The sequence below is a fragment of the Vombatus ursinus genome, unplaced genomic scaffold (assembly GCF_900497805.2).
Source record: "Vombatus ursinus unplaced genomic scaffold, bare-nosed wombat genome assembly UNPS02014814.1, whole genome shotgun sequence".
NCBI classification, from domain to species: Eukaryota; Metazoa; Chordata; class Mammalia; order Diprotodontia; family Vombatidae; genus Vombatus; species Vombatus ursinus.
Window position 1 is genome coordinate 4,713,478 of NW_020954592.1, and position 13,709 is coordinate 4,727,186.

The window sequence follows — 13,709 nt, forward strand, 5'->3', positions numbered from 1 at the left end:
AATGATATTTTTCATTTTCAGATATAATTAATACAACATAAAGTTATTTTGCTTAACTATGCTCATTTGTTACTTAGGAGAGCTTTTATTTGGGGGAATAGTCTATGGTGTGAAATTGATTATTGATTACTGATTGATTAATTGTTAAGAGTTTTTAGTTAATCATTGTAACTAATAACTATGGATCAGATTTGAATTTGATAGTATGGGCCTTAATGGTAGAGCTTGTAAAAGCTTGTGTACTCAAATCTTATGGACTACAAGCTGGTCCTGTCTCTTAAGGGAGATAAGGAAGATGAGTGGTGGATGATTCAATCTAGACAGGAGATGTTTTGCCTAACACTGGGTCTCTCTGGTATTGAGTACTATCTGGCATTGGACTTTCCAGAGGGCATTACTCAACTCTGTGTTTTCCCTGTTGCTATGGTCTCTGGAGATCCCTCTTGCCAATCAGTGTGCTCTACAGCCCATCCTTCAACTTTGTTATAGACCAATCACAGTCTTAGTTTAGTTTGCACCACCAAACTGTATAAAAAACTCCTGTGAGGGGCCACTGACCTCCATTACTGACAACTGCCAATCTTGCTATTAAATAGTTTATGCTTGGACCCTTGTCCCTCAGATTCTCTTCATCGCAGCTATTTATCACGACAATGGAATGGTGATAGTGATTCAAAAAAGAGAAAACTGTAAGAATTAAACATTGTAAACATACACAGAAGAAAGAAGGAAGTTCAGAATAAGACACAGACAAACAGGGTAATGTTGGTACTACCATTTTGAATATAATAAAAAATTTTTTAAAAGAATCTATATGTAAGAGATATGTAGTTTCATATACAGTTCTCCAGTTTTGATATCTTGATATATAGGTGAGAATACTCACCTAGTGAGAATACTCTGCTATCAATTAATCAATTGTGGGACTCAGACTAAATGTGAAAAGTCCTTTAAATAGGAATTACATGGTTGCAAAGAATTGGGTTAAACAAGAAATTTGGTAATACCCCAGAAGTCATCTCTAAGTTATTAATCAAGTTGAGAAAGTTGAGAAAATTCCCAAAATTGGAGTGAACCCAAAATTCTATTAAAAAATCCTGAGAATTGGGGCAGCTAGGTAGCACAGTAGATAGAGCACCAGCCCTGGATTCAGGAGGACCTGAGTTCAAATCCGGCCTCAGACACATAACACTTACTAGCTGTATGACCCTGGGCAAGTCACTTAACCCCATTGCCTAGCTTTTAAAAAAAAATCCTGAGAATGAACTGCTTAGGGGGCAGGGGAAACCTTGGTTTTAGCTTTGGGTTTCCCACCCTATACCTTTGGTTGGAGGAGGATCTTGTGAGGTTTGAAGGGCTCAGAGGATTTTGGACTTCCTGTCTTCTGATCAGCCTCCTAGTATGGTTCCTCTAAGACAGAGGCAGATGAATGCAGTATCTGCATCAGGTGCCAAGAATAGATTAGACACAGATTCACCATGTGAAGGGGAATTTTATGAGAACTCTATGAATGGAAGAATAGGATGTCCATCAACCAGGAGCTATAAGTTACCCCTTTGACAGATGTGGTCAATAATCTTGAGCCCATTTCCCTTAGACTCTGTATGTACTTGAAGGAGAGCAAAGATTTTTGGGAGATGTTTTGTACTAATTATTTTTATTGGGCTAGCCCATTGAATTCCCCTTTCTAAAAATTACTTAAATCTGACTGACAAAATTGATTCTCAATTTATAATCTTTAGAGTGGGGGCTCAAACTAATAGTATTAGAGAACCACTCTCAACTACTCAGGGTTATCTCTAAAATCTTCAGAGGCAGAGACAACTTTGCTCTCAGAAGTGAAACTCATCTGTGAGTGCTGAAGTTGGGATAAGGTTCCTGAGAGCTTTTACAGGCTACATTATTTTTCTAGCCTTCTTTCTATTGTTGCTGATTTTCTAGTTCAAGAAAGAAAAAGGAAAAAATCTAACTTTTAGCATCCAGTTCCTTTTGTCTTTGTTGAAGAAAAGGATTTTGACCAGAAAAACTATTAGTCTTGCCTTGTTTACTGATGGGCAAGTAAGCATTGCCTTGGCATCTCTTACAGGTCAAAAGAAAGATTTTTTTCCCCTAAATTTATTTTGTTTATTGCGAATTCCTAAAGTGTGGATACACTTTGCACTGTTTTTTTAAATTAAGGTTTTACTGGTGCTTTGTGCTGAGGTCTTTTTTCTCCCCAGACGAAAATTGGACATAAGCCATTGTTGAGTTAATGTCCTATTCTTAACTCAACATTTCATGATATCTATAATTTGAACCAACAGTTCTTCCACAAATTATATAAACAAACTGAAATAAAGGAAACATTAACAATCATTCACTGTCAGTCCATCTCTAATTTTGTTTTCTGTTTAATGTTCCTATTATGTTACTATTCTAAATATACATTTTCCCAATACAAGTTTTTGCAGTATGAAAGTTTAGTCTCCCTCTGGGATCATTCCTCAATTGGGCACTCACATTCATGGTTTGAGGTCTCAAAGGGTGTCCACTACTGCATTCCTCAGAGGTCTAGTAGTACTCCTGAGCGTCTGGAGTTTCTAAAGCTGTTGTTTCTGAGCCCCTATGTGTGTGCTTGCCATTTACAATGAGCTATACAGACTTTATTAGCTTTTACAAAATGTATTTATTAAGTGTGAACAAAAGGTATAAAATATCCCCTCCAAATTGGGAGCACAGTCTTCTTTTGCAGACATACAGTCATATAGGTTTAAATATAAAGTACAAAGGTAGTGAGCACAAATGCAGAACATATATATGACAAAGGGCTGCTTCCTACTATTGACCCTGGTCTGGATGTCCTTTTCTCCCCTCATTGACTCCTCATAAAATTACGCTTTATGAGTAGTTTTCTGCTGAACTCAAAGAGTTAGTGCCTTTTTAGGGTCCTTGTTAGCACTTCTCTTCTCCAGGATAATTTACAGTCCTTGACACTATTAACAATCTTGGGTGTCTTCAGTCATTCCCACTGCTCTTAGACTCTAAACTCTGTCCACTCTGATGGTCACTTCTACCAGGTCTGGTAGATACTCTGACTGCTGCCAAGGAGCTCTGTCTGCTTATGGGACTTCTCAATCTCCAGTCTTGCCAGGTCACCTAGACATTTCCAACCTGGGAAATTCATTTGTCTAAGACCAAGAAAGAATAAATAAAAAGTAATGGAGGTGCCCATGTGTTCACATCCTCCATGACTAGAAAGGGTAGCCGCCCCTCTCCTACCCAAATCTTAGGACTAGTTTAGCTAGATGGGTCAGGAAATAGGGTACTGGGCCTGAAGTCAGAACATCTAAGTTCAAATCTAGTTGCTACATTTACTAGCCGTTTGACTCAAAGCAAGTCACTTGACCTCGATTTGCCTCAGTTTTCTCATCTATAAAAAGGGGATAATAATAGCCCTTATCTCCCATGGTTAATGTGAAGATGAAATGAGATAATATTTGTAAAGGGCTTCACACAGGGCCTGGCACTATATAAATGTTAATTATCAGTATCATCATCATCATCATTATTATTATGTAGTTCTGCCTTCTCACCACAGTAAAGAAAAGAAAATGATATCAGAGTGCTGTTTGTCACTCTCGTATGCCCACTCAATTCTTGTGCAAATCAAATCATAAGTTCTTCTGACTCCCTAGCCAATTAGAGGAATTTTTGTCAGACTAAACCTCTGAGACATCCACATAGTCACTTGGACTGAAACTAGGAAGGAAAAATAGTCCAACCATGCTACAGAAGTAAAAATATGACTACATGTAAAAAGAGAGAAAGGAACTGTGGAAGAAATTTTGAGGGAAGAACTCACATTTATTTAACTCCATCAGGGTCAAAATGTATAAAACACAGAACAATTTAAGTAAATCTTTTGACAAGATATCATTTGGAGCTTCATTTTAATAGGATTTTAAAAAATCTTTCCTTCTTACTATGGTTCCTTATATAGACGAATCAGTATATTTATACTGGTAAATGGAAATATTCAAGTAGTATAGAAACATTTGAGGATTCTATCATAATTTTGATATCATATCATCCTTTAGATACATAGCAATGAAGATGATATGAAATGTTTGGCTATCATATATACTTTTTAACAAAATAAAACTATATATATGACATTTTATGACATCTTATATGACATTCAAGTTCCTGAAGTTTACTATTCTTTCCTAGAAATTAAAATTAGAATTTACAATTTTTTTCAATTGAAGTAGGAATAGGAACTGTGGCACTGAAGATGGGGGAGGAGAAAGACAAAAAGGAGGAGAGATAGAAAGACAGAGAGACAGAAACAGAGAGACAGAGAGAAAGAGAGGAACAGAGAGAGTGGTTAAGTCTCATAGTACATTAGTACTATTACATTAGTGTCATCACTCAGTAGGGGATGATGCAGGGTTGCCATAGTCTTGTCCTCATCTTTGTAGTTTAAGAAACTTCATTTTTTAGTCCACTAAGGGAGTGATGAGCCTCTGAGGAATAAGACACACTAATCAAACTCAAAGGTGATTAACAAATATATTAAAATGTTGACTTATTAGTTTATAATAGATTAGATACAGCCTTTTGGGATACATGACCAATAAGATGGAGGACCAGATATTTTCTTTGATCCTCACAATCTCTCAAACATTTCCAAATTATGCACAAGAGATAAAGCAATTTCAGTTGTCTGCACAGCTTAATACACTAGTAACTCAAAAAAAGGTAAAAATTTGATGAGCTAATAGCAAAGAAGGATCATCCTTAACCCCTACCAGGCTGGTTCAGAATCTCTTTCCTTACTAGCCACTGTGCTCTTGACCTATGAGTTTGTAAGAGAACTCAAGTATGCCCCTTCCTCCTATAGTGCCATGGAAAACCAAAAAGTAGAGCTTGCTCAAGCTGGGACAACAATGAAGTAGTGTCCCAGGCTTTAGCTGAGCCCAGTTACAGAACTCCCAAAAGAACACAAATCAAAAACCTTAAATATCACAATGCAAGAAATTATAAAATAAAACTGCTGAGAACTTCTGAACACAGAAAGTATTAATTCTGAATTCTGAACACAGAAGAGATAATTGAAAGAATTCACATGATACCCACAAATGAGGAAAAATCTACATTGAAACCTCTGCAATGCCTAGTGGTTAAATTTAACAATTCCAATGGCAATCAACAAATTCTCTGAGAGACCTGGAAACAAACGTTCAAATATAAAGGAAAGAAAATTTGAATAACACAAAGCTATTCTACACCCAACAGAAACTGCAAGAAGGAATTGAACAATGTTTTCCAAAGATTAAAGGAGCTTGTATTAAAATATATCTTGTTCTGGTGCCCCTGACCACATATCCCTCTTTTAGTCAGTATAATAAGTAAGTTTTTAAGTAGCCAGTATAAAGGGGCAAAAGCAGGAAATAAGATTGCAAAGGGGAACCTGGATGTCACATACAAACCATCCCAAAGATCAAAGGAGCATAATTTATAAATTGAATTATGTATTAACTAAAAATCACATCCTGGTAATATGTGCTGAATCAGGGGAAGCCATCTAGACTCTGCCGTCAAGGTTTTTGATCCTATGATACGTAAATCTCAGACAACTTCCAGACATAGAACGTCAAAATGCTGATAATTTTGAGATGATGCAGACATATTAACTTTAAAACTCTACTGATGACTTTGAAATGATTTGGATATATTAATGAACTAATCTCAAGGTGGCACAGATAAGAGTTAGTCTGCCCCCCCCACCCTATAAAATGAGACCTCAAACTCCTGCCCCTCAAGCACCATTCCATCTCAGGTCCATGATGCCTACTGATTCCATCTCTAATCCATGGTTACATGAGTGGTATTCTCTGCTTCTCCCCAACCCCATCCTCTTCCCCAGCTGCCTGCCTTCCTTTGCCATCCCATTCCCTATACCCTTGCCATCTGACTCTGTACCCCTCTTCTCCCTTTTCTCTGCTGTGCTGTTTGCCCCTATACCCTCCGTGGCTAATTAAAATATTATTGTTGCCAGTTTCCCACTGACAGATGTGGTCTTTCCCAGTGAGTACCCAAAGAACTGCTCATGCCTGACCTAATTTTATAATTTCATAAATTATCCATTCAGAGCTCAAGATGCAACCCAAGGTGAAATACACTGCAAACTTGAGCCTAACCATTAATGAAAAAAAGATGGGCATTCAATAAAAGAGTTGTTAAAAGCATTACTGGAAAGAAAAACAGACCTAAACAAGTTATTTGCTTTTCAAACACCCGAGATAACAAAATTATGAGAAAGATATTTTTTTTAAAAAAAAATACAGCAACCAGGGGCAACAAAAACAAAATAACAACAGAAAGACCATTAATAGATTTATTTCTAAAAGTACTCAAAATGACAAGAGTGAAAGCAGAAATCAAATTGATGTGATGGTGGAGAAACAGACCTGAAATATCATGGACTAAACCTCATAAGATCTCACATACAAGTGAATCAGTTTTGGGACTCAATTATGGAATTGGAGGGCATTTTAGAGGAAGGGAAGGAAGAAAATAATATATATGAAAATATGTGATATACCCTAATCAAATAAAAAACTAACAATGAAGGGAAAATAATTCCTGTTGTCTCCAAGGAAGAAGAGATCTTACAGGAGAATGGTAGAGGAAGCAAAGAAAGGGATGGGGAAAGAAAATGGGAAATCATATTTCAGTGGTGAGAAACAGTAACACTGATGAATGCTTCCATGGTGGAAAAGAGATAGTCTATAAAGAGAGACGGAGGGTATAGAATGAGTATAATCTTCAAGGATTTGATGCTCAGAGACGTCATTCAACCTACCTCAGGAGAAGGGGAACCAGAGCTCTTGAAGGCACTCAGAAGACTGAGAGGCCAAGATGGCAGAGTAAAAGCAGTGACTTGCTTGAGCTCTCCTCCAAAACCCCTCCAAATACCTATAAAAAATGGCTCTAAACAAATTCTAGAGCATCAGAAGAGTGAGAGGGCATGGACTTAGGAAGAAGACTGCAAGGCAAATGATAGAAAATAAGCATGGAAGAGGACAATGATTAACAATGAACTGCACAATCAGGGATATAGGAAGATTCCTATTATTGGAAAATATATCCCATCACCTATAGGAACTGGTTTTCCTAAGATTGAGGTACAACAGAATAAAGAGGTTGGGGGACAATATTTATAAGGTAATAACAGAAACTGTTTAGAAGAAAGAATCCAAAATAGGTACACCAAATGTTTTAATTCCATGAGGAGTATGAAGATTAAAGAAGGACAACATAGGTGTAATGGCTATGAATCAAAGAATGTAAGTCTAGAAAAGACAGTAAGGGAAGATAAACAATCAGAAGAACAAGGAAAGAAATACTTTTTTAAGAAAAAGGTGAAGAAAATTAAACTAAAAAGAAACTAATAAATAAAACATGTTGGAGGGGAAGAGAGGAAGGGATTTTACTTGATTACTGAGAGGAAAAATGGAGTAAAATTTATTTGATTGGGTAAAAAGAAGAAAAAGGAAGTAACAAGTAAAGCAAAACTCTAAAACTAGGGAAAGATGTAACAAAGTGGAAGGGAGAAAGCCAACTTGAATGTTACGGAAAGAGAGCAGGTGAGAATAGAGTAGGCTTAAAGTAGATTAAGGTAAAACAACTAAAGAGAAAAAGTACTGCATGTGCAGAGGAATTGAGGTGGGGGTGGAGGGGGTGAAGAGGAATTCAACAGTAGACCATACACCTGGTGCAAACCAGTATCACTCACTTTCACACAGCATTTTCTCCATGATTACAAAATTAGTACAAATTGTTGTGTATTCCAAAAGGAATTTCTATCAAAGTAGGGTAGCTTCATGAATTATCTTTTAAATATCTGCAGTTAAGTATGTTTCTATCTAAAGAACTAATATCAGTTGTTGACAATTAATATGCCCTCTTCCCTGGACAGTGTTGGAAAAATACTCAAAATTCCTACTCTCTGTCTAGACTCCATCCTACTTGTGTTTTCATTTGCTATTCCCATGTGGCAAATTCCAAGAAAAATTGTAATTTTATACCACTGTAAACTTACACATGTAAGTCAGTGTGTGGAATTTGAAACATACGCATGGCCTTTGCAAAATTTGGGGCAATATCTAATCTTACTAGCAACACATTTATAAACCATCTTTCAGGGTGCACAATTCTGCATCTGATATTAATTGTTGTTCACTTCAAATTGAGATCATTTAGTAAATCCCCTCTGTGTGATAGGTACTTTGCTCAGACTTCAAAATGCAAAGACAAAAACCCTACTCTACCATAGCTCTACATCCTTGGGGTATGCTCTGTTTGGCTCCTGTCGAATATGCATCTATTTTAGTAAATAACCAAAGAATTTTCAAAATTCTAGCTTGTGCTAAGAGGGAAAATGATCTATAATCAACCTCCCTATTTGACATGAGATGTTAAACTCTTTGATTTCATGCAATAAACTTGCCAGCAAATCATTTTTACCTTCTGAAATTTCTTTTTAAAAAAAGAAGACATAATTACTTCACAACACACAGTAATGTGTCAGAAAGAAAGACAGGATGCTACAGTTATGAGACTTCTATCTATAATGCTCTTATAATTCTTTAGGGACAAATTAGATAGAACATATAGCAAAATAAGTGCTACAGCTCATCATATTCTGTATGTTTTAGTAGGCACCTGGTCTTGCAATTCAAGATCATATAAAAACATTCTCTATGATGCAATTTTAGACACCATCTTCAGGTTTTTACTTAGAGATCTGAGATCTTAAAAACAAAATTAATAGATTCACACTCATACTGATCTGTGAAAAAATCTTGAAGAAAGGTCTGGAACAGAAATTCATAGTCTGCTGGACTCATCACTATTGAGAGCCAACAGAGCATTTCACATTGAATAGGCTTTTTAGCTCTGCTTAGTGCAAGCAGAGAGTAATTTTTAATTGGCTCAGTCACTGCATGGTTTAGAACTGAATCTTGAGCCAAAGGAACAGGGTGCAAATCCAAACTCTGCCACTTGCTCCCTGAAAGACCTTGACAAATCAATTCCCTTTTTTGGGTATGAGTTTCCTCATTTATATGATCCGGGGATCAGACTAGAAAAGATCTTGAGGTTCCTTCCAACTCAAAATCAAGATTTTATAATCCTGTTTATTAAGCTATTGGAGAAGGACTGGACCCATAATTTCAGTCGGTATAAAGATATCCCAGATGAGGAAATTCTCTCCATCAATTCAGGTCTCCACCTTCTCTTAATGCTTGGGACATTAAGAGATTGAATGAGTTACACAGTGTCACACAACTGGCATGTGTTAGAGGCTTGACTTGAATCTATTTCTTCCTGGCTTGGAGACCAGTTGTCTCTTCATCATGTCATATATTGAGAACTTTTGAAAAAAATGTAATAATAATCACAAAAAAGAGCAAATACCAAGGTATATATGTGAATTTGAAAAACTTAAAACCCTGGCCTGATAATTACTGTCGCAGGTGGGGATCTCACCCTGTGATCAAAGCACAAAAATTTCTACAAAATCTTCTGCAAAGAGGATTCCACTCACCACTGATACAAGGAATGTGTTCACACTTATAGACAGCACAAAATACAGTAGACCTGAAAGAGGAACAGCTCTTACTGTGAGAGAATTCAGCAGGTTTAGCATGCAAATAGTAGCTCTGCATGAAACAAGGCTGCAAATGAATATCAGCTTACTGAAGTTAGAGCAGGATATGGAGTAGCCACAGTGAAGGGGAGCACAGTGAAGCTGGAGTAGATCTTGCAATCAAACCAATCTAATCAACAAGTTTGTATGCCTACCAAAAGTAATGAACAGCGAACTCATGACAATTCGATTGCCACCTGCAGGAAAATGCCATGCCATCATCATCAGTGCGTCTGCTCCCACCATGACAAACCCTGATGAAGTCAAATACAATTTTTATGAAGACCTGGAGACCCTTATCATCAACATGCCAAAAGAGGACAAGCTTATAATTCTAGGTGACTTTAATGCTAGAGTAGGCTCAGACTACCAGACATGGTAGGGAGTCCTTGGGAGGAATGAAGTTGTAAACAGCAATAGCAATGGTCACTAACTACTAAAGACATGCATATCTCATAATCTTCTCCTCACCAACACTGTTTTCCATTTACCTAAACACATAAAACTTCAGGGACGCACCCTCGCAGCAAACACTGACATTTAATAGACTGTGTGATTGTAAGGAGAAGAGACAGACAGGAGGTGAGAGTGATGAAGACAATGTGTGATTCAGAGTGCTGAACTGATCATAGACGTATCCTCTCTAAGCTAAATATTCACATTCAATAAAAGTGGTAGTTTCAAGGCAAAATGACTACCAGAAGACTTAATGTCAACAGATTAGAGTGCTTCTCTGAGCAGAAACAGTTTGTTACTAAGTTGGAGGAAAAGCTGAGCCAACACATGGTTGGCAACAGTAAAGCAGAAAGAGTGGGCAGCTTTCAGAGATTTGGTGTATGGCACTGCATTTGCTCATCTGGGCCAGAACATTCACAAACATCAAGACTGGTTTGATGAAAATGACGGTGAAATTCAGAAGCTCCTCAATGAAAAATGAGAACTCTACAGGGTTTACCAGTAGGATAGTTTATCCATCTCTAAGAAGGCAGCATTTAACTCCATCACAAGTGAAGTACCTGTGAAGCTTAGAGAAATGCAGGATTCTTGGCTCAGTAAGAAGGCAGATGAAATTCAGTTTTATGCTGATAGTAACAATCCAAAGCACTTTTATGAAGCCCTGAAGGCTATTTATGGGTCAAAGACATATGGTGCAACTCAGCTACTCAGTGCTGATGGAGCCCCATTGATTAGCGATAAGGGCATGAGCCTGGAGAGATGGGCTGAACACTTCCACAGTGTTCTCAACAGACCATCATCAATCAATGCTGAAGCCACTGACCGTTTATCTCAGGTTGAAGTCAATCCCTCGCTAGACAGATTTCCAACTGAAGAAGAAGTTTTGAATGTCATTAGGCTCTTCTCATGTGGCAAAGCAGCTGGTGCTGATTCTATTCCAGCTGAGATTCACAAGGTGAGGGATCCATTGCTCATACAAAAGCTGAATGAAATTTTCTAGGTTATATGGCAAGAGGAGGTTATCCTTCAGGAATTCAAGGATGCCTCCATTGTCCATCTCTATAAAGGTAAAGGAAATAGTTAGTCCTGTGACAATCGCAAGGGGATCTCTCTCTTACTCATTACTGGTAAGATTCTTGCCAGAGTCCTCCTAAGTAGGGTGATCCTTCACCTGAAAGATGGTCATCTACCTGAAGCCAATATGACTTCAGAAAGGGTTGAGAAACCAGTTGATATCGTGTTTGCTGCCCAACTACTCCAGGAGAAAGGCCAAGAGCAGAACAGAGGTCTGTACATGAGGGTTTATGGAAAATTATGTCAGAATGTGTTTGCCTGGAGAGGTTCATCAGTATTGTATATCAATTTCATAATGGCATGCTTGCCCATGTTCTGGACAATGGACGATGTTCTCATGCTTTCCCAGTCAACAATGGAGTGAAACAAGGCTGTGTGCTTGCTCCCATGCTTTTTAGCATGTTTTCATCCATGTTATCAAACATCTTCAATGAGGACAAACACAGCATCAAGGTTAGCTAATGCACTGATGGTAAATTCTTCCACTTGAAGAGACTACAAGCCAAAACCAAAGTGGAGGGAGTGTTGATGCATGATTTTTTGTTTGCATATGAATCTGCACTCAATGAAGCCTCTGAAGTTGAGATGCAGCAATGTATGGATCCATTCTCTGCTGCTTGTGCTAATTTTGGCCTAACAGTTAACAACCAAACTGAAGGTCTACAGAGTCATTGTGCTAGCCTCATTGTTGTATGCCTGTGAAACCTGGACAGTATACCAGCACCATGCCAAGAAGCTGAATCACTTCCATTTGAATCATCTTTGGAAGATTCTGAAGATCACCCGGCAGGATAAAGTACCAGACACTGAGATCCCTTCTCAAACTACACTGCCAAACATTCAAACTCTACTGCAGAGAACACAATTCTGATAGGCTGGCCACATTGTTCAAATGTCAAATGTATGTTTGTCTGAAAGACTATTTTATGGAGAATGCATGCAGAGCAAGCACTCACATGATGGTCAGAAAAAGAACCCTCTACAGGTCTCTCTGAAGAACTTTGGAATTGACTGCATGACATGGGATACACTGGCACAGGACCACCCTACATGGTGTGCCCTCATTAGAGAAGATGTTGCACTCTATGAGCAAAGCAGAATTGAAGTAGCTCAAAAGAAAGGTGAGATATGTAAATTTAGAGAATCCATCCCAAATGTTCATGTGGACTATTTGTGCTCGACCAGTGGTAGAGCATTCCAAGCTCCTATTGGTCTGATTGGAAGCAGTCAGACATACCGTAACTTGATTCTAATGTAGGGATGTCATTTTGGTCCTCTTCAAGAATGAAGGACAACAATCACCATATAAATAAATAAATATACACACACACATGCACAAGCACATACATACACATGCATCATACATACACACATGCATATACATATGTATATACATACATGTATATATGCATATACATGCATACACATGTACACACACACAAATGAGTCTGGCAATGAGAGCCCAAGAGCATGCACAGTGTTATCTGCCTGGTGCATTTACCAACTGCTTACTATACATACACCAAACATGATGCAAAGTGCTGGGGCTACAAATAGAAAATAGAGAGAGCCCCTTTTCTAATGGTGCTCATATTCTTTTTTTTTTTTTAGTGAGGTAATTGGGGTTAAGTGACTTGCCCAAGGTCACACAGCTAGTACGTGTCAAGTGTTGGGTCTGAGGTCAGATTTGAACTCAGGTCCTCTGACTTCAGGGCCGGTGCTCTATCCACTGCGCCACCTAGCTGTCCCTGGTGCTCACATTCTTAATGGTGGGAAGTCAACACATAAAGAAAAATGTGTTAAAATTGTATCTTGTTCTGGTCCCTTGACCACCCTCCACTTCTAATCAGTATAGTAATATATATGAGTATATAGTAACATATAGTAAATATAATAATATATTTATGAGTTGTCCAAGCTAAAGACTGTATCTTTATATGAAGTGGAGATAATCAGGGGTAATTATCTGGATAATTCAGGCAAATAACCTGATATTTAGGGAGAAAGAAGAAATCTTCGTGAAAGGATCAGAATTATCCATGTTGCTTAAGAACAGATTCACTCCTGTCACTTTTCCTATATGTATAAAATAAGATCAGGGAGGTTAGGTGGTGCTGTTGCAGATAGAACACTGGGCTTGGAGTCAAGAGGACTCTTCTTCCTGAGTTCAAATCTGACTTCAGGCATTTTTACTAGCTGTATGACCCTGGGTAAATCAGTTGACCCTACCTCAGTTTCCTCATCTGTAAAATGACTGGAGGAGGAAATGACAAACCACTTTAGTATCTTTGCTAAAAAAACCCAAATGGGGTCACAATTGAACTACAACCATAAAATAAGATTGAAAGAAAGAAATTTAAGTAATTCTTTAGAATAGTTGCTGTTAAGAATTTTTTTCTCCCATCTCAGAGAATGAAGAATAATGCTTTAACTCCTCTTTCCAATTCAGCAATGCATGAGGTGCAAGAGCACCCCTGACTAAGTA